General features: G+C 44.0%; 1 protein-coding gene and 1 pseudogene across 5 annotated transcripts in view; one reads left to right on the forward strand and one right to left on the reverse strand.

The window, feature by feature from the left end:
• Nucleotides 1-18,209, forward strand: part of TTC6 (tetratricopeptide repeat domain 6) — a 265,950-nt gene that overhangs the window by 45,600 nt on the left and 202,141 nt on the right. The gene's annotated exons all lie outside the window — the stretch shown is intronic.
• On the reverse strand, nucleotides 10,278-16,962 carry LOC119063444 (vacuolar protein sorting-associated protein 72 homolog; annotated as a pseudogene).

An 18,209-nucleotide genomic window follows, 5' to 3' on the forward strand; every position in this document is an offset into this window, starting at 1 on the left:
GGCTCTGCCCCTCTTACCAGTCTGGATGAACTGTTCATTGTTGTTGGACTTCCATACAGTTCAATTTTCTGTGTTTTGGTTGCACTTTTGTTACTAAAACTTTGTTGTCTTTAAACTTGGTTGTGCAAGGAGGCACTGTGTTTCCACCTATGCCTCCATCTTGGCTGGAAGTCCCTCGGGCATCCTTATAACCATTGTTTTAAACTCTGCATCTGGTATTTTGGTTGCTTCCATTTTATTTAATTTTGTTTCTTGTGATTCTTCTTGTTTTTTCATTAGGGGCATATTTCTCCCCCCCCCCCCCCCCCATTTTGTCTCTGTGTATCAGGTTGACCTGCTCCAATTCCCAACTTGTTATGATGGCTTTGTGATGTAGGCGTCTTGTTGGGCTCAGTGGCATAATCTTCCAGATCACCTGAATTCTGTGTTCCAGAAATGTTTTCTGTGTGTTATGTGCCCTTTCCTGTTGTAATTGAGTCTTTTTTAAGTACTTTTTATTGATTATGCTATTACAGGTTTTCCAATTTTTCCCCTTTTATCCTTTTTCCACCCTGGTCCCCCAACCCTTCAGCATTCCCCTCCCCCCTTAGTTCATGTCCATGGTTGTACATATAAGTTCTCTGAGTCCTCTGTTTCCTATACCTTTTTTAATCTCTCCCTGTCTATTTTATGCCTACTAATTATGCTTCTTCTTCCCTGTACCTTCCCCCCATTTCTCCCTTTCCCCTCCCCACTGATAACCTTCCATGTGATCTCCATTGTCATTTTACTGTTCATATTTTTGAACTTCTTTTTCTTAGATAAGTTTTTTTAATGTTTCATATAATAAGGGCTTGGTGATGATGAACTCCTTTAAACTTGACCTTATCTGAGAAGCACTTTATCTGTCCTTCCATTCTAAATGAAAGCTTTGCTGGATAGAGCAATCTTGGATGTAGGTCCTTGGCTTTCATGACTTCGAATACTTCTTTCCAGCCCCTTCTTGCCTGCAAGGTCTCCTTTGAGAAATCAGCTGACAGCCTGATGGGAACTCCTTTGTATTTGACTCTCCTTATTCCTTACTGCTTCTTTTAGGATTTTCTCCTTCATTTTATTCTTGGGTAATGTAATGATGATGTGCCTTGGTGTGTTCCTTCTTGGGTCCAACTTCTTTGGGACTCTCTAAGCTTCCTGGATTTCCTGGAAGTCTATTGCCTCTGCCAGATTGGGAAAGTTCTCTTTTATTATTTGTTCAAATAAGTTTTCCATTCGTTGCTCTTCCTCTTCTCCTTCTGGTACCCCTATATTTCGGATGTTGGGACGTTTAAAGATGTCCTGGAGATTTCTAAGCCTCTCCTCATTTTTTTTGAATTCTTGTTTCTACATTCTTTTTTGTTTGGTCATTTTTTTCTTCCTTCTGGTCCACTCCCTTGATTTGAGTCCCAGTTTTCTTCCCATCACTCTTGGTTTCCTGTGCATTCCCATTCATTTCAATTAGTTTAGCCTTCATATGTTCCTCTAATTCGTGACTAAAATCAACCATTTCTGTGAGCATCCTGATCACCAGTGTTTTGAACTGTGCATCTGATAGGGTGGCTATTTCTTGGTCACTTAGAATTATCGACTCTGGGGCTCTTAGCTGTTCTTGAGCCATAATGTTTTGGTCTGTTTGCACCTGTTATGTATGAGGGGTGGAGCCTTAAGTGTTCACCAGGGCGGGGCCACCCAGGTCACTGGTTTGTGAGGGCGGGGTCAGAGAGGGGCAATAGCAGTCCCCTCTGCTGCTTCCTGCAAGGCACTGGGGCCTGCATAGTCTGTCTCAATGCTTCGCTCCTTCACTTGGTTTATCTGCACTCAAATCTGTGACCAACGGTCAGCCAGCTGCCTGGTGCCCTCACTCTCCCATTGCCACCCCACACCTGGGATCTGCCAATCCACCGCCTGTGCGCCTGGGTTGGTCTGGCTGCTTTTTTCTCCCCGACCCCACCCCGTCAGTCGCTGGCTCTGCCCCTCTTACCGGTCTGGATGAACTGTTCACTGTTGTTGGACTTCCGTACAGTTCAATTTTCTGTGTTTTGGTTGCACTTTTGTTACTAAAACTTTGTTGTTTTTAAACTTGGTTGTGCAAGGAGGCACAGTGTTTCCACCTATGCCTCCATCTTGGCTGGAAGTCCCTCGGGCATCCTTATAACCATTGTTTTAAACTCTGCATCTGGTATTTTGGTTGCTTCCATTTTATTTAATTTTTGTTTCTTGTGATTCTTCTTGTTTTTTCATTAGGGGCATATTTCTCCCCCCCCCCCCCCCCATTTTGTCTCTGTGTATCAGGTTGACCTGCTCCAATTCCCAACTTGTTATGATGGCTTTGTGATGTAGGCGTCTTGTTGGGCTCAGTGGCATAATCTTCCAGATCACCTGAATTCTGTGTTCCAGAAATGTTTTCTGTGTGTTATGTGCCCTTTCCTGTTGTAATTGAGTCTTTTTTAAGTACTTTTTATTGATTATGCTATTACAGGTTTTCCAATTTTTCCCCTTTTATCCTTTTTCCACCCTGGTCCCCCAACCCTTCAGCATTCCCCTCCCCCTTAGTTCATGTCCATGGTTGTACATATAAGTTCTCTGAGTCCTCTGTTTCCTATACCTTTTTTAATCTCTCCCTGTCTATTTTATGCCTACTAATTATGCTTCTTCTTCCCTGTACCTTCCCCCCATTTCTCCCTTTCCCCTCCCCACTGATAACCTTCCATGTGATCTCCATTGTCATTTTACTGTTCATATTTTTGAACTTCTTTTTCTTAGATAAGTTTTTTTAATGTTTCATATAATAAGGGCTTGGTGATGATGAACTCTTTTAAATTTGACTTATTTGAGAAGCACTTTATCTGTCCTTCCATTCTAAATGAAAGTTTTGCTGGATAGAGCAATCTTGGTTGTAGGTCTTTGGTTTTCATGACTTGGAATACTTCTTTCTAGCCCCTTCTTGCCTGTAAGGTCTCCTTTGAGAAATCAGCTGACAGTCTGATGGGAACTCCTTTGTATTTGACTCCCCTTATTTCTTACTGCTTCTAGGATTCTCTCCTTCATTTTATTCTTGGCTAATGTAATGATGATGTGCCTTGGTGTGTTCCTTCTTGGGTTCAACTTGTTTGGGACTCTCTAAGCTTCCTGGATTTCCTGGAAGTCTATTGCCTCTGCCAGATTGGGAAAGTTCTCTTTTATTATTTGTTCAAATAAGTTTTCCATTTGTTGCTCTTCCTCTTCTCCTTCTGGTACTCCTATATTTCGGATGTTGGGACGTTTAAAGATGTCCTGGAGATTCCTAAGCCTCTCCTCATTTTTTTTGAATTCTTGTTTCTACATTCTTTTTTGTTTGGTCATTTTTTTCTTCCTTCTGGTCCACTCCTTTGATTTGAGTCCCAGTTTTCTTCCCATCACTCTTGGTTTCCTGTGCATTCCCCTTCATTTTAATTAGTTTAGCTTTCATTTGTTCCTCTAATTCGTGACTAAAATCAACCATTTCTGTGAGCATCCTGATCACCAGTGTTTTGAACTGTGCATCTGATAGGGTGGCTATTTCTTGGTCACTTAGAATTATTGACTCTGGGGCTTTTAGCTGTTCTTGAGCCATAATGTTTTGGTCTGTTTGCACCTGTTATGTATGAGGGGTGGAGCCTTAAGTGTTCACCAGGGCGGGGCAACCCAGGTCACTGGTTTGTGAGGGCGGGGTCAGAGAGGGGCAATAGCAGTCCCCTCTGCTGCTTCCTGCAAGGCACTGGGGCCTGCATAGTCTGTCTCACTGCTCGCTCCTTCACTTGGTTTATCTGCACTCGAATCTGTGACCAAGGTCAGCCAGCTGCCTGGTGCCCTCACTAGGTCTGCCCATTGCCACCCCACACCTGGGATCTGCCAACCACCGCCTGTGCGCCTGGGTTGGTCTGGCTGCTTTTTTCTCCCCGACCCCACCCCGTCAGTCGCTGGCTCTGCCCCTCTTACCGGTCTGGATGAACTGTTCATTGTTGTTGGACTTCCATACAGTTCAATTTTCTGTGTTTTGGTTGCACTTTTGTTACTAAAACTTTGTTGTCTTTAAACTTGGTTGTGCAAGGAGGCACTGTGTTTCCACCTATGCCTCCATCTTGGCTGGAAGTCCCTCGGGCATCCTTATAACCATTGTTTTAAACTCTGCATCTGGTATTTTGGTTGCTTCCATTTTATTTAATTTTGTTTCTTGTGATTCTTCTTGTTTTTTCATTAGGGGCATATTTCTCCCCCCCCCCCCCCCCATTTTGTCTCTGTGTATCAGGTTGACCTGCTCCAATTCCCAACTTGTTATGATGGCTTTGTGATGTAGGCGTCTTGTTGGGCTCAGTGGCATAATCTTCCAGATCACCTGAATTCTGTGTTCCAGAAATGTTTTCTGTGTGTTATGTGCCCTTTCCTGTTGTAATTGAGTCTTTTTTAAGTACTTTTTATTGATTATGCTATTACAGGTTTTCCAATTTTTCCCCTTTTATCCTTTTTCCACCCTGGTCCCCCAACCCTTCAGCATTCCCCTCCCCCTTAGTTCATGTCCATGGTTGTACATATAAGTTCTCTGAGTCCTCTGTTTCCTATACCTTTTTTAATCTCTCCCTGTCTATTTTATGCCTACTAATTATGCTTCTTCTTCCCTGTACCTTCCCCCCATTTCTCCCTTTCCCCTCCCCACTGATAACCTTCCATGTGATCTCCATTGTCATTTTACTGTTCATATTTTTGAACTTCTTTTTCTTAGATAAGTTTTTTTAATGTTTCATATAATAAGGGCTTGGTGATCATGAACTCCTTTAACTTGACCTTATCTGGGAAGTAGTTTATTTGCCCTTCCATTCTAAATGAAAGCTTTGCTGGGTAGAGCAATCTTGGATGTAGGTCCTTGACTTTCATAACTTCCAATACTTCTTTCCAGCCCCTTCTTGCCTGCAACGTTTCTTTGGGGAAATCAGCTAATAACCTTATGGGAACTCCTTTGTAGGTAACTCTCCTTTCCTCTGGCTTCTTTTAGGATTTTCTTTTTATCTTTAATCTTGGGTAACTTAATGATGATGTGTCTTGGTGAGTTCCTCTTTGGGTCCAACTTCTTTGGGACATTCTGGGCTTCCTGGAAGTCTGTTTCCTTCACCAATTGGGGAAGTTTTCCTTCATTATTTGTTCAAATAAGTTTTCCGTTTCTTGCTGTTGTTCTACTTCTGGCACCCCTGTAATTCAGATATTGGAACATTTCAAGTTGTCCCAAAGGTTCCTGAGTCTCTCTTCATTTTTTTTAAATTCTTGTTTCTGCCTTTTCTTCTGGATGGATGTTTCTTTCTTTCTTTCTTTTTTTTAATATTTTTTTATTTTATTGATTATGCCTTTATTTTTGTTCTATTCTCCCCCTCTGTTCCCCTCCACCCTGCATACCCCTCCCCCACCATCCCCCCTTTAGTTCATGAACACGTGTCTCAAGTTCTTTAGATTCTATATTTCCCCTACTATTCTTACCCTCCCCCTATTTTCTATCTACCGTCTATGCTACTTATTTTCTGTACCTTCTCCCCCCTTCTCCTTCTCCCACTCCCCTGTTGCTAACCCTCCATGTGATCTTCATTTCTATGGTTCTGCTCCTGATCTAGCTGTCCTCTCAATTTGCTTTTATTTTAGGTGTGGTTGTTAATAACTGTGAGTTTGCTGTCCTTTCACTGTTCATATTTTTTATCTTCTTTTTCTTAGGTAAGTCCCTATAACATTTCATATAATAAGGGCTTGGTGATGATGAACTCCTTGAATTTGGTCTTATCTGAGAAGCACTTTATCTAAATGATAAAGTGTCCTTCCATTCTAAATAAAAGCTTTGCTGGATAGAACAATCTTGGTTTTAGGTCTTTGGCTTTCATGACTTGGAATACCTCTTTCCAGCCCCTTCTTGCCTGTAAGGTCTCTTTTGAGAAATCAGCTGACAGTCTGATGGGAACTCCTTTGTAGGTGACTGTCCCCTTATCTCTTGCTGCTTCTAGGATTCTCTCCTTCATTTTAATCTTGGCTAATGTAATGATGATGTGCCTTGGTGTGTTCCTTCTTGGGTCCAACTTCTTTGGGACTCTCTGAGCTTCCTGGATTTCCTGGAAGTCTATTTTCTTTGCCAGAATGGGGAAGTTCTCTTTTATTATTTGTTCAAATTAGGTTTCCACTCGTGACTGTTCCTCTTCCCCTTCTGGTACCCCTATAGTTCAGATGTTGGAGCGTTTAAAGATGTCCTGGAGGTTTCTAAGCCTCTCCTCATTTTTTTGAATTCTTGTTTCTTCAAATTTTTCTGTTTAGTCATTTTTTCCTTCCTTCTGGTCTGCTCCCTTGATTTGAGTCCCAGTTTCCTTTTCATCACTATTATTTTCCTATGCATTACCATTCATTTCAATTAGTTTAGCCTTCATATGTTCCTCTAATTTGTGACTAAAATCAACCATTTCTGTGAGCATCCTGATCACCAGTGTTTTGAACTGTGCATCTGAAAGTTTGGCTGTTTCTTCATCGCTTAGATTTATCGGCTCTGGGGCTCTGAGTTGTTCTTGAGCCATGTTTTTATCTGTTTGTGCCTGTTATGTATGAGGAGAGGCGCCTTAGGTGTTCACCAGGGCGGGTCCACCCAGGTCGCTGGTTTGTGTGCCTGTATGTGGGGGCGGGGTTAGAGAGGGAGCAATGGTGGTCCTCTCCGCTCTCCCAGTCTGCCTCACCTCTCACCCCCACCTGTTTATCTGAGTGCAGTGTGCGAGCTGCCACCCTGCGCCAGCAGCCGGGGCCTGCTAGATCTGTCTCAATGCTTTTCTCTTCACTGGTTTATCTGCATGCAAATGTGCGACCAACTGCAGACAGCCAGCCGCACCTCCTCCCCGCTCCTGGAATCCGAGTCCTTGGCTGCCTGTGCACTGCCCGGGGGATCTTTTTTGCTCGACTTGCTCTGCTGCTGGCTTCGCCCCTCTTACCCGTTTAGCTGAGCAGTTCGCTGTTTTCGGACTCCGTATTCAATTTTCTGTGTGGTTTGGTTGCGTTTATTGTTAAAACTTTGTTGTTTTTAGATTTGGTTGTGCGAGGATGCAAAGTGTTCCCACCTACTCCTCCATCTTGGCAGAAGTGAGAAGAACTATTTCTTTTGTTACAAATTGTTGCTTTTAGTCCTGGTTTCCTTCCTGTCACTGTTGACTTTCTGAAATTTTGCTTTATTTCACTTTGCATGTCCTTCATTTGTTTTTTCATTTTTGAGCAAGCTCAATCAGTTCTGTGAGCATTTTGATCACGAGGGCTTTAAATTCTCCATCAGATAGGTTGGCAATATCCTCATCATTTAGTTCTCTTTCTGGGGTTTTGCTGTGTTCTTTCATTTGGGCCATATTTCTTTGTCTTGGCACAGTTGATAGGTTGTAAGGGGGAGGGGCCTGGGGGACTCACCCAGGCAGGGCAACCCTCTTTGCTGTGCTGCCTGCGTGGGAGGGGCCAGAGAGGGAGCAGTGCAGCTTGCCTGCTTGTCTCTAGCGCTCTTTCCATCAGACTCTCCTGTCAGATTGGAAGTATCTGCCATTGGGGCAACCCCAGCCTTAGCCCACAGTCAGCTCTGAGTCTCAGTTTTCCCCTAAGTCAGCCCCTCCTGCATAGCCCACTGAGCTGGGAAGCCAGCCCCACCCCCAAGACTGCGCTGCTTCGGTTTTTCTGAGTCAGCAGTGGGGTCCCCGCCTTACTGGTCTGGTTGTTCTGGTTGATTTTTTCTTTAATTGCTTGGTTGTCAGAGTTCCATGCAGTTTGATTTTCTGGAAATTTTGGTTGTTTATTGATTTTAGATCGGCTGTTACCCTCCTTTTGGTTGTTCAAGGAAGCGAAGGGTTTCTGTCTACATCTCCATCTTGGCTGGAACTCCTTATTTGAGTCTTTTTTAAAATTATTATTACTTTTTATCCTCCCCTGAGGACATTTTTTCATTGCTTTTAGAAAGAGAGGAAGGGGTGGAGGGTTTAGGGTGAGGGGAAGAGAGAGAGAAAGAGACACGGAGAAATGATGTACAAGAGAAGTATAGATTGGCTGCCTTTCATACCTGCCCCAACTGTGGACTGATCCCACAACCCAGGCATGTGCCTTGATGGGGAATGAAACCTGTGACCTTTGGTGTACAGGACGATGTACAACCAAGTGAGTCATACCATCTAGGGCTATAGTTGAGTCTTGAATGCTGTTGGCACTTTCATGGGTAGAGTTAACCCCTTGGGCTGGCTGGCTATAAGAATGAACCACTATCGATCGCCATATATGAGTTACTGTGCAGGGGCTGCCCCTTGAGACAGAGTTGTTCCTGGCATGGTCTGGTGCCTGTGAGAATCCCGCTTTGGGTGTGCTGCTTGTGTCAGCTAGTTGGGTCAGTCTGTGGTCTGGTCTGAAGCCCACCACTGGTCATGTTGGTTTGGGGTCCACTTGGGTGGGGTTCAGCACCACTAGATGTCAGACATTGTGTGCAACCCACCTTGGGCTACCTGTCTGGAGCTACCATGCTCTTCAGTGTTTGTGGCTGCATCTATTCAGCCTGGGTGTGTGCGGGAGGGGCCAGTCTGTACACAAGGGTCGACCTTCTCTAGCTTAGAACTGGGGGCAGGTCTTAAAAGGTCCAGTGCTCCCTGAGATCTGCCTCCACCTGTCACCTGCTCTGCCTCCCTCTGAGATTGCCTGGTCTTCCTCAAGAGGCTTCAGAAGAGAGACTATGAGTGGGCCCAGGCTTGCCTCCACCTACCCACAGACTCTTCCACAGGTGCAAGATTAGTAGGGCTGTTCAACTCTGCCAGAGTCTCTAATTCCAGCTCCCCCAGGAGGAGCACGCTGCAGGTTGAGGTTGGGTATAGCCAGCTGTTCCCTCTGCAGGACGAAGCTCAGCAGGGCAGAGCCCACAGTTCTCAGGAAGGTGGATTAATAGAGTCTGCTATTGGAGGAGGTGCTGGCTGAGCCCACAGGAATGGGCCAAATGCTTTGTTCCGGTCCCAGACAATAGCTCCCAAAGGAGACACACTTTAAATGTCCTAACTCTAAGCAGCACTCACTGCCACCCACGCCAAGCTGAGCTCTGCAGGGTAGGGCCCCCAGATGCTGGAAAGATAGGTCAAAGGAGTCCCCTGTTGGGGGAGCAGTGCACACTGAGCTTACAGGAGAGATAGGAGTGGTCCCCTAGCTCTGCGCAATGTAGCTGTGCAGCCCAGCTCCCACCCTTTTGATTCCTGGATGAAAGTCTCTCTAGGAGATATGCTCCAACAGTTCTAGCTCTGCACGGCACTCTGATCTCCGGCATGACAGAACTCAGTAGAGTGAGGTCACAGGGAGTGGAAAAGCAGGCCAAGTGATTTCAACAGGTTTGGGGGAGGTCTCTACAACTATGCACTTGAGATGGGAAAAATGGTTTCCTTTCCAAAACTGTATGGTTCAATCTCTGTTTGAGCCTCCACCAAGAACTTTACCAGAAGAAGAGTTCTGCAGAGGTCCTGCGGGGGTCAGCCAGCAGACACCTCTGCAGGTTGCCAGTAGCGGGAGGACCTGGCAGTATTCTCCCCAGGCTGGTGCTGTAATAATGAGTTCTACCCAGGGAAGGTGACATCTGGGTCGCTAGCAGACTCCCCTCTCTCCCAAGCAGACTGAATCCCCACTGATTTTCACCACCTGATTCTATGTGAGCTCCTTTTCCCATTTCTGTTCATTTGAATTGGGGTCCCTGCATGGTGTGGGGACCCCATGCTCCTGAGGTGAGAGAGTTTTGCAGCCAGGATATCTCTCTTCTTAGTTGCCACACTTTGGTGGTTGCAGGGGCCAGTGCTTTCTGCTTCTCCACCCTTCTTACCAGTTTCTATTTGGTTTCTTCTCTAAGTCCTTGGTTATATTTCAGTTCAGCTGCACTTCGGTTGGTTATTCGTGTTGATTGCTCTGTAATTTAGCCTTAAATTCAGTTTGGCCCTGGGAGCAGGTGTGTTTAGTTTCCTCCCGCTCTACAGCCATCGTGGAACCCTCTCCTAAGATGTTTTTAAAATTTACTTTCTGGGCCTTCCCACTTACAAAGATTATAAGTGATTCTTTTTGGCTGGGGGGATCTTTCTATTTTATTGGATTAAAAAAACACAAACAAAACCAGTAGGAACTAGGGGAAAAGATGGTGAAAGAAATATAGAAAAGGGCTGGGCAGAGATTAGAGATGACAAAGGGAGGAACAGGGAACTTGAGAGCCTGAGTCAGGGCAGGAAAGAGTTTTCTAAGAAATAGACATTTCCTCATTTGATGATAATTTTCTGGTGCAAGGCTTGAGGCCCAGAGCCAGGGAGGGGCTCAGGAGGTGGTGGGCCCTGGGCCCAGGGCGGAGGCAGTGGGTGGCAGTCTATGGGCCATGATGTACTTCTTTTAGGCCTCACAGATGACCTTGAAGGCTCGAGCAGTGGTGTAGGGTATGTCTGCAACAGGGTCCTGGTAGAGGGCTGGATGATGAGTCACTGGGCAGACCCCCTGAACCTTTGGGGGCCACATGTGGGGAAACCATTCTTCACATGTCCCATCATCACTAGAAGTGATGAAGGTACATGAGCAGTGAGCAGGAGGGACAGCAGGTCCAGTCCCAGCACCGGGAGCCGTGGGAGCAGGATCAAGTCCTTCCACAGTGACATTCTCTTCTTTAGGGCCTGGCTCCCCCACCAGGCGCACTGTCACTGAATGAAGGTAATTAAGGGCCCAGGGCACTTCCACTTCTGGTGAACCTGATTTTTTGGGGTCAGCCTTGAGTTGCTCATATGTCTCTAGTGAACGTAAGTTGAGCTCCTCTGTGATCTCTGAGCAGCTCCTCCCGGATCAGTGGCCACTCACAGTGGGGCCCATTTCACTGCCGTGACTGGCCCTGCTTTTCTTGTACCTGCAGGGATGCTTGTTGTGTATGTTCAGCTGTAGATTGACCCATAGACTTCTGACTGTGAGAGCCATCATCCTGTAGTTCTAGAGATAGCAGTGGCTTCTCTGCTCCAGCCTTCTGAGAGCTACCAGCTGGGTTGCTGGCCTTTCAAGGCCTCAGGCTTTTGAGAGGCTCCTTATAAGCATTGGTGACTACTCAGCACTTCCTTCTTGGCTTTTCTGCTTCTCCATCACGGGATGGTTCATCCCCCTCATCACTGTCAAAATCAGAGTCGACTTCATCCTCTGTGTCTGGTCCTCCTTTCTGCTCATCATCTCCTGATTCCTCCGTGAAACCCCAGTAAGTCATCTGGTGGAATTCACCTTCCTCCTCTACCTCTAAGGGCCCAGAAAGCCAGTTCCCCATGGTCTTCCCAGGGGCCAGCCCCCAGCCAAACTCATACCACCTACTGAGGCTGTGCGGCGACCAGCAGCTCCTCTTCCAACGTGGTTCTCAGAGCTATAAGTGATTCTTGTGTGCCAAGCACTATGGGACGCAGTTTATGGGCATTTTTTGTCCCAACAACATCCTGTCAAGAGGATGCTGATAAGAACCTCATTTCACACTTGAGGCTTTAGTAGCAACTAACGCATGGCAGAGCGGGGACGCCACCCCAGGCAGTCACATGCGGAGACTGGACTGGAACCGTGCCTGGGATGTCCGTTTGTTGGTTGTGATGTGTCCCTGGCAGGGAGCAAAGCTAGATAGGATCGTAGTTTAAGATTTTTTTTTTTTGCCTATTATATAGACTCTGCTCTGGCAGGGACATTCAAAACAAAAATAATAACAAGGGAATCTGGGTTTCACACTGAAAGTAGGAGGTGTAGTTGGGGAGAGAAAGCAAAAGAGGAGACAGCCTTTTTTGAGAATGACAAAAGAAGAGGAAGCTGTTTTACTGTTTTTGGCTGCAGCTCCAAACCTCTTGTTAGTACACAGAATCCTGCTGCCACATTGTTTTTAAAATAGTTTCAGGCCCAGAATCCACTCTTGGCCGTGACTGAAAGAATGTGATCATAAATCCCATTAGGGAAACAAAAACATGTAAGGACAAGACTCCCCAGTGCTGTCTTTGACCTAACGTTTATCAGCAGAGTAGGACAAATGTGTTCAATTAAGACCCACATCTCCCTGCTGGTTACTGAATAAGATCAGCGGGACTGCTTGGGCCATTTCAAAATGGTATTTCTAATTAGGTTTTCTGTGGGTCTAATAGAAAAACAATCGGGGATGTGACTTGGAAGTCTTAATAGAACAAAGGACTCGGTGCTTGCACCCGTGAGAAGGAAGCCTGTGACGCGGTCAGGGTAGTGACAGGAAGAGGGGCTAGTGTTAGAAACTGGCTCAGGGGCCCTGCGCAGTTGGGAAAGGTTACACTTTCAGAGCAGGGGCCCTTGAGAGAGAGCGTATTTTGAGAGGTTCGAGTAGATTAGACTGTAAGAAGGAAGAGCATCAAAGGGCATGTGAACATTGGACAGTGAGTCCTGTTTTCTGTGATTCCATTCCTCTTGTGTATCCTTTTCCTGGTGCGTCGGGTACCTGAATTATTGTATGTAGGAGAGTGGTCAGTATGAAATGCCTCAGTCCTGTCTCTGCCTTCTGTTACATTCATTTTTAGTGCAGCCTAGATTTGAAAAGATTTTGTTTTTTACATTTAAATTTTAATTGAATTTTTTATTGCATTCTTTCCAGTATGATTTAGTCTCCTTACACCCCTGTCCCTCCTGTGGTCACCACACTGGTGTCCATGTCCATGAGTTTTTCCTTTTTGCTCTGTCTCTCCTCACCCTAAGCTGTCACCCTGGTCTCGAGTCTCTCTCTATTTTGCTTAGTTCAATTTGTTCATTCGATTCCACATACAAGTGAAATCGTATCGTATTTGTGTCTCTATGACTGGCTTATTTCACTTAGCAGAATGTTCTCCATCCAGGTCCACCCAAACTCTCACAAAGGGTAAAATTTTTTCTTTCTTTACGACCGAGTAGTATTCCGTTGTGTAAACGTGCCATATTTGTTTTCTTATCCACTCACTACTGCTGGACACTTGGGTTGCTTATATATCTTGGCAATTGTAAGTAATGCTGCAGTGAACATAGGGATGCTTATGTTCTTTTGAATGATTGTTTTGGGTTTCTTTGGATATAGTCCCAGAAGTGGGGTTGCTGGGTCCAAAGGTAGATCCATTTTTAACTTTTTTGAGGTATCTTCGTAGCTAGTGCAGCCCAGATTTCATTCTGCTATTTCCAGCTCCCTTTTCCGGGCCCCAATAATTCCAGAAGATGAAGCTGTGCATAAAATAAAAGTCATTCCAGAAAGTTTTATTAGGGTGAGAAGGGAACAATGGGGGATTTGCTGACATAGCTGTGGCCACATAGGTGAGCCGATAGCAGTAAAAATATAAGTACAAAAGTCTAAATTATGATTTTAAAATTCTTAAGATTAAAATAAAGACATTTGTTTTAAACATTTGGAGTTTATATAAACAACGTTTTCTCCCAGATAAGCAAGGAGCGTGGTTCTTCCTTTTAGACATGTTAACTGGGAGCCACCTAGCAATTGCTGGAGGGAAAGGGCAGAGGATAAGACATTCTCAGCAGGGTGTGCTGTCTCTGTTTAGAGCTTGAGAAGGAGCACTCCGGGCCGAGGGCTCAGAGTTCCATAAATAATTATACTAAGAAACAGGTGCACAGAACACCTGATGATTAAATTTATCTGTCAGATGTAGGTCAAACATCTGAACCAGGGTTTCTCAACCTTGGCCCTATTGACATTTTGGGTTCGATAATTCTTCATGGTGGGTGGCCGTCTTGTAGAATTGAAGGATGTTTAGAAATATTCCTGGCCTCTACCCACTAGATGCCAGTAGCAAATGCTCTGCACCTTTCCCTCACCCATTCATAACAACAAAAATACCTCTAGATATTGCCAAATGAGACCCTGGGTAGAAGGGTCCTCACTAAGTTCCTTGAGCATCCTTGTAACCAGTGGTTTAAACTTCGCATCTGGTAAATTGCTTACCTCCATTATGTTTAATTCTTTTTCTGGAGTTTTGATCTGTTTGTTTGTTTTGGCCATGTTTCCTTGTCTTTTCATTTTAGCAACCACCCTGTGTTTGTTTCTGTGTTTTAGGTAGAGCTGCTTTGACTCCGTGTCTTGGTAGTGTGGCCTAATGTGGTACGTGTCCTGTAGGGTCAGTGGCACACTGTCAGCCAAACTGGGTATTTGAGGTGTGCCCTTTTTGGGCTGAGTACACTCTCCTTTTGTAGTTGAGGCTTGGTTGCTGTTGGCAGGTCAATGGGAGGGATTTGCCCAGGCCATTCAGCTGCAAGGACTGGCTTTGACCACTGACTACCAGTCTCTGCCCTCTGTGGAGGATCAGCTGTGCAGGGGCAGGGTGGCAGTAGCTGCCAATGTGGTCTGTAGCTGTCTACTGGGTGTGCTGGGTGGTGCAGGCCAAGGTCAGTCTCTACCTGTGTTTTGCCTGATGCTACCCTACCTGAGCTATAAAGCAATCTGAGAAGGATGCTACTTGTGCTGGGCTTAGACATTCCCAGGCGAAGCCAAGCTGTGAATCTAGGCTGGCTGCTACTAGTGCCAGGCCTGGAGCTCACTGAGGTCAGCTGTTGCATGTTTGAGAGGATTTAGGAGCTTGTGAAGCATGAGTCAAGACCAGCCATTCATATTGAAAAGCAGTTTGGGTGGGCCCGAAAGTTGGGTGGGGACCAAGTCTCTGGGGATGTCCAAGGCCAGGAGAACAGTGTTAGCCAGGTTGATGGAGTCTCAGATATGGCACCAGCTTGTTGACTCTGTGGGTGGAGGGTTTAGAAAAGGGACAATGGCCTCAGCTCACCTTTAGCCAGACTCTTGAGTTTCTCCATGTGTGTGACTGGTGTCTTTCAAGCTGCAACCCCAGTGCTGGAACTCAGAGGGAGTGAGTCTGAGTAGGTGAGTCTGTGTGTGGGTTCTTTAAGAGGAACTGCTTGGATCTCCCACAGTTTCTTCCACTGACTTAGTCTCTGTTGGTTTTTGAAGCCAGAGGTTGTGGGGACTATTTTCCTGTCACTGGTACCCTGGTCTGGGGGGCTTGGTGTGGGGCTGGGACTCCTCACTCCTGAGCTATCCCTCCTGGATTTTTATTCACCACGTGTGTGTGGGACCAGACTATTCTGTGCCTGTCCCCCTTTTACTAATCTAGATGGATGTGATTTCTTTAATTCTGTAGTTGTCAGACTTGTATTCAACTCGATTTCTGATGGTTCTGAGTGGTGGTTATTCTACATTTTAGTTATAAATTTGATGTGGTTGTGCAAAGAGGTGAGCCATGTCTGCCGTGCTGCCATCTTGACTGGAAGACCATTCATTTTTAAACATGAAAAATAAAATATTTATATTCGTTTTTAAAGAAAAAATTTCTATTCCTTATGCTAGTTGATTGTAGTAATGATTTTGAAAGAAGTTAGAAGTTGTTTCTTCAAAATAAACTTATTCCATGAATCTTTTATTTCAAGATTGAAATAGAGTTAATTGAACAATAAAATGTTAGTTTATTGTAAAATCCAAGTGTATTTTTTTCTGACTTATTACAGACACTGACCAGAAATGATTTTCCCCTTTGCCCATTTATATAATAAAGTCCCTTAAGTTAGATCATAAAGGACAAATGCATTTGAATCATGAAAGTGATCCATTTTCATATATATCAAGGTTTAAACACATATGAAATGAACTGAAGAATTTAAAAATTTTTGGCAAAATAATTGTTTTTTTCTGGCTATTTCAGGTACAGTTATTTGAATATTTATGATAAAAGCATTTCCCTTTGTGGATTGTTATTTGAATACGTAACTCAGTTTTCATCTTGATTTTATAATATAGACCTTATTGATGCTTCTAAATTTTAAGGACTGGTTTCAGAGCTAGAATCTTTTTCAGAGAAAGCTGAGATGGGCACTAGGTGATAAGTTGCATATTTAAAACCCAGCAGTAATTGCCACCTTAATTGTAGAGTTTTAGTCTGCCTTAAAGATAATTTTGTGATATTTTCAGGTCATAATTTTCATTCACTTTGTGTAAAACAAGAGGAAAGTTTGTACAATCTAAAAAGTTTGTACAACTTAAGTTTTTAAAAAATGGAATATTGACATCAGGGCTTAGAACAATATGGCTGTCTTTACAGCAGATTGAACCAGCTAAATATCTCCGTTAGGTTACACATTGTCTACTCGTTGTACATGGGAAACATTTTTTTATTGAAACAGTATTTAGTTGTGACTTTAGTACCATCATTCTTTAGCATAAATAGCCTAGAGCTAGGCAGCTGTGTTTTTCTTTACCATGCTTGTTTTAAAGAATAATAAGTAAACATGTGGGTTTTAATAAGGATGGGTTTTAATAAAGAATTTTGACAGGAAAATAAAATCTTGGGAACTAGCCAACCACAATCACATTTAAGCATCTCTCATCCCAAACCAAAGCAGCCCGACAGGCTGTACAGCACAGTATTGAGTTGTGCTTGATGTGTGTTTCACTTTGGGAGAAATGTATTTGTACGAGTACCTGGTTTCCTTTGTTCACTGCAAAGTGTGCTTGCTAAACCTTGGTCTCACCATGGTGGGGAAGGATGGCTTGACAAAATCAGCCGTATTTATTATCTTCATGTACTTTTCTTCATGCATAGTAGGAAAAAGTTAAATTCCTAGCCCATTGCATTAAAACTAAAAAAAATACATTTTCATTTAATATAACTTATGTTTTACTTTGTTTTCCTATTATATGGAAAAGAATTTTTGGAGTCCTGGTGATAAATTTTTCCATAGTGTTCCCTTACCTTCATTTTTCATTAAAATAGTGTCTGGAGCTGGAAGGTAACCTAAGTGACTTTGTATTAGGAATAAGAAAAATTGAGACCCAATGAGAGAATATGACTTTTGCAAGGCTCTACAGCTAATTAGATAGTTGGGACCAGAACCTATCCAGTTCTTCAGGCAGCCAGGCCAGAATTGTTTTTATTCTTCTTACGTCATGTTGATGGCACTTCTTTCTCTTTGCCTCCATCTTCCCTTCTTTTTCCTTCACTGTCTTAAGACCTAGACTCCAGGTGTCCAGAATTATTTCTCACTATGACTTCTCTCCTCTCAAATCTCTGTGCTGACTCTGTGTTAGTGCGGGGACCATCACACTCTCCTCTCCTGGGATGGCCACCTGTAGCCTCTTGCTGCTGACTTCTGAGCCGAGCTCACTTACGCCTGGAGAAGGTCCGCACAAAGCCAGGACTTGCTGCTCACAGAGCCCTTTGATGGTTGTAGAGAAGGGGGTGTGGAATGGGACTCAGGCTGGGCACGGAAGACACTGTATTGTGTCATAACGTCAAAGGGCATAAGTGAGGCAAATTACAGGGAGTTATGACAAAAGTTCGTAGTTTTATGATCACTAACTAGTGCATTCAGGCAAGTGCCATTGATCTGCCAACCTATGTTGCTGTTAATATGAGTAGAAGATAAAATCTCCATTATCAGCCATCTTTCATGTGAAATAAAGGCAGAGGAGTAACAGACCAACCCAGTGGTACTTCATCTTATCAGCTTTGTTTATTTTCAAATCTTTGAACCATTCTCAAAGAAGAAATGCCTGCAAATATTTTTTTCTTTTTGGCCCAGTTGGTGTAGATTATGAGTCTCCATTCTTTTGGGGAAGATCTACTTTTGACATACTTGAAATATTATTACCTGTGGTGTGTTGGGTGTTGTTGGGAACCCTCGATTTGAGAGGATGGAACATTGGGTCAGTGGCCTTACCAGGAATTTCCAGAAGCCAGGAGGGAGAGCTATTGCTTTAGACATTAGCTAAGCAAGTCTATAGGATGGCCATGATCACATGGTTAACTGTGACTCATCATACTGGTCATCAGATTTGACCAGATTCGATAAGTAAAATCTCCTTCATCCTTTACCCCCTTTTCCCACCTTTTAAATTGGTAGTCTGTCTTCTCCTTAGATCTCACAGATAATATAGTAAATAAAATTCCTGTCCTTTGCTTGGCTTACTCTAAATTTATTAGGCACACAGGAGGCGATTATAATAAAGCCAGACCTCATCATTTCAGCTAGATTTCCCCTGAAGAACATTTCCAGTCTCAAGCTCTTCATCTCTTAATCATTGGCAATGGGGTTCTGAAGAAATGAAAGATTGCGACAGCTGAGACACTTTTCATTGTTCTGATTTCATTATACTGTTGAGACCTGCCTAGCTGTACAGTCTTTGGCACTCAGTT

The sequence above is a fragment of the Artibeus jamaicensis genome, unplaced genomic scaffold (genome assembly GCF_021234435.1).
Source record: "Artibeus jamaicensis isolate MK-2021 breed Jamaican fruit bat unplaced genomic scaffold, CSHL_Jam_final contig_760, whole genome shotgun sequence".
NCBI classification, from domain to species: domain Eukaryota; kingdom Metazoa; phylum Chordata; class Mammalia; order Chiroptera; family Phyllostomidae; genus Artibeus; species Artibeus jamaicensis.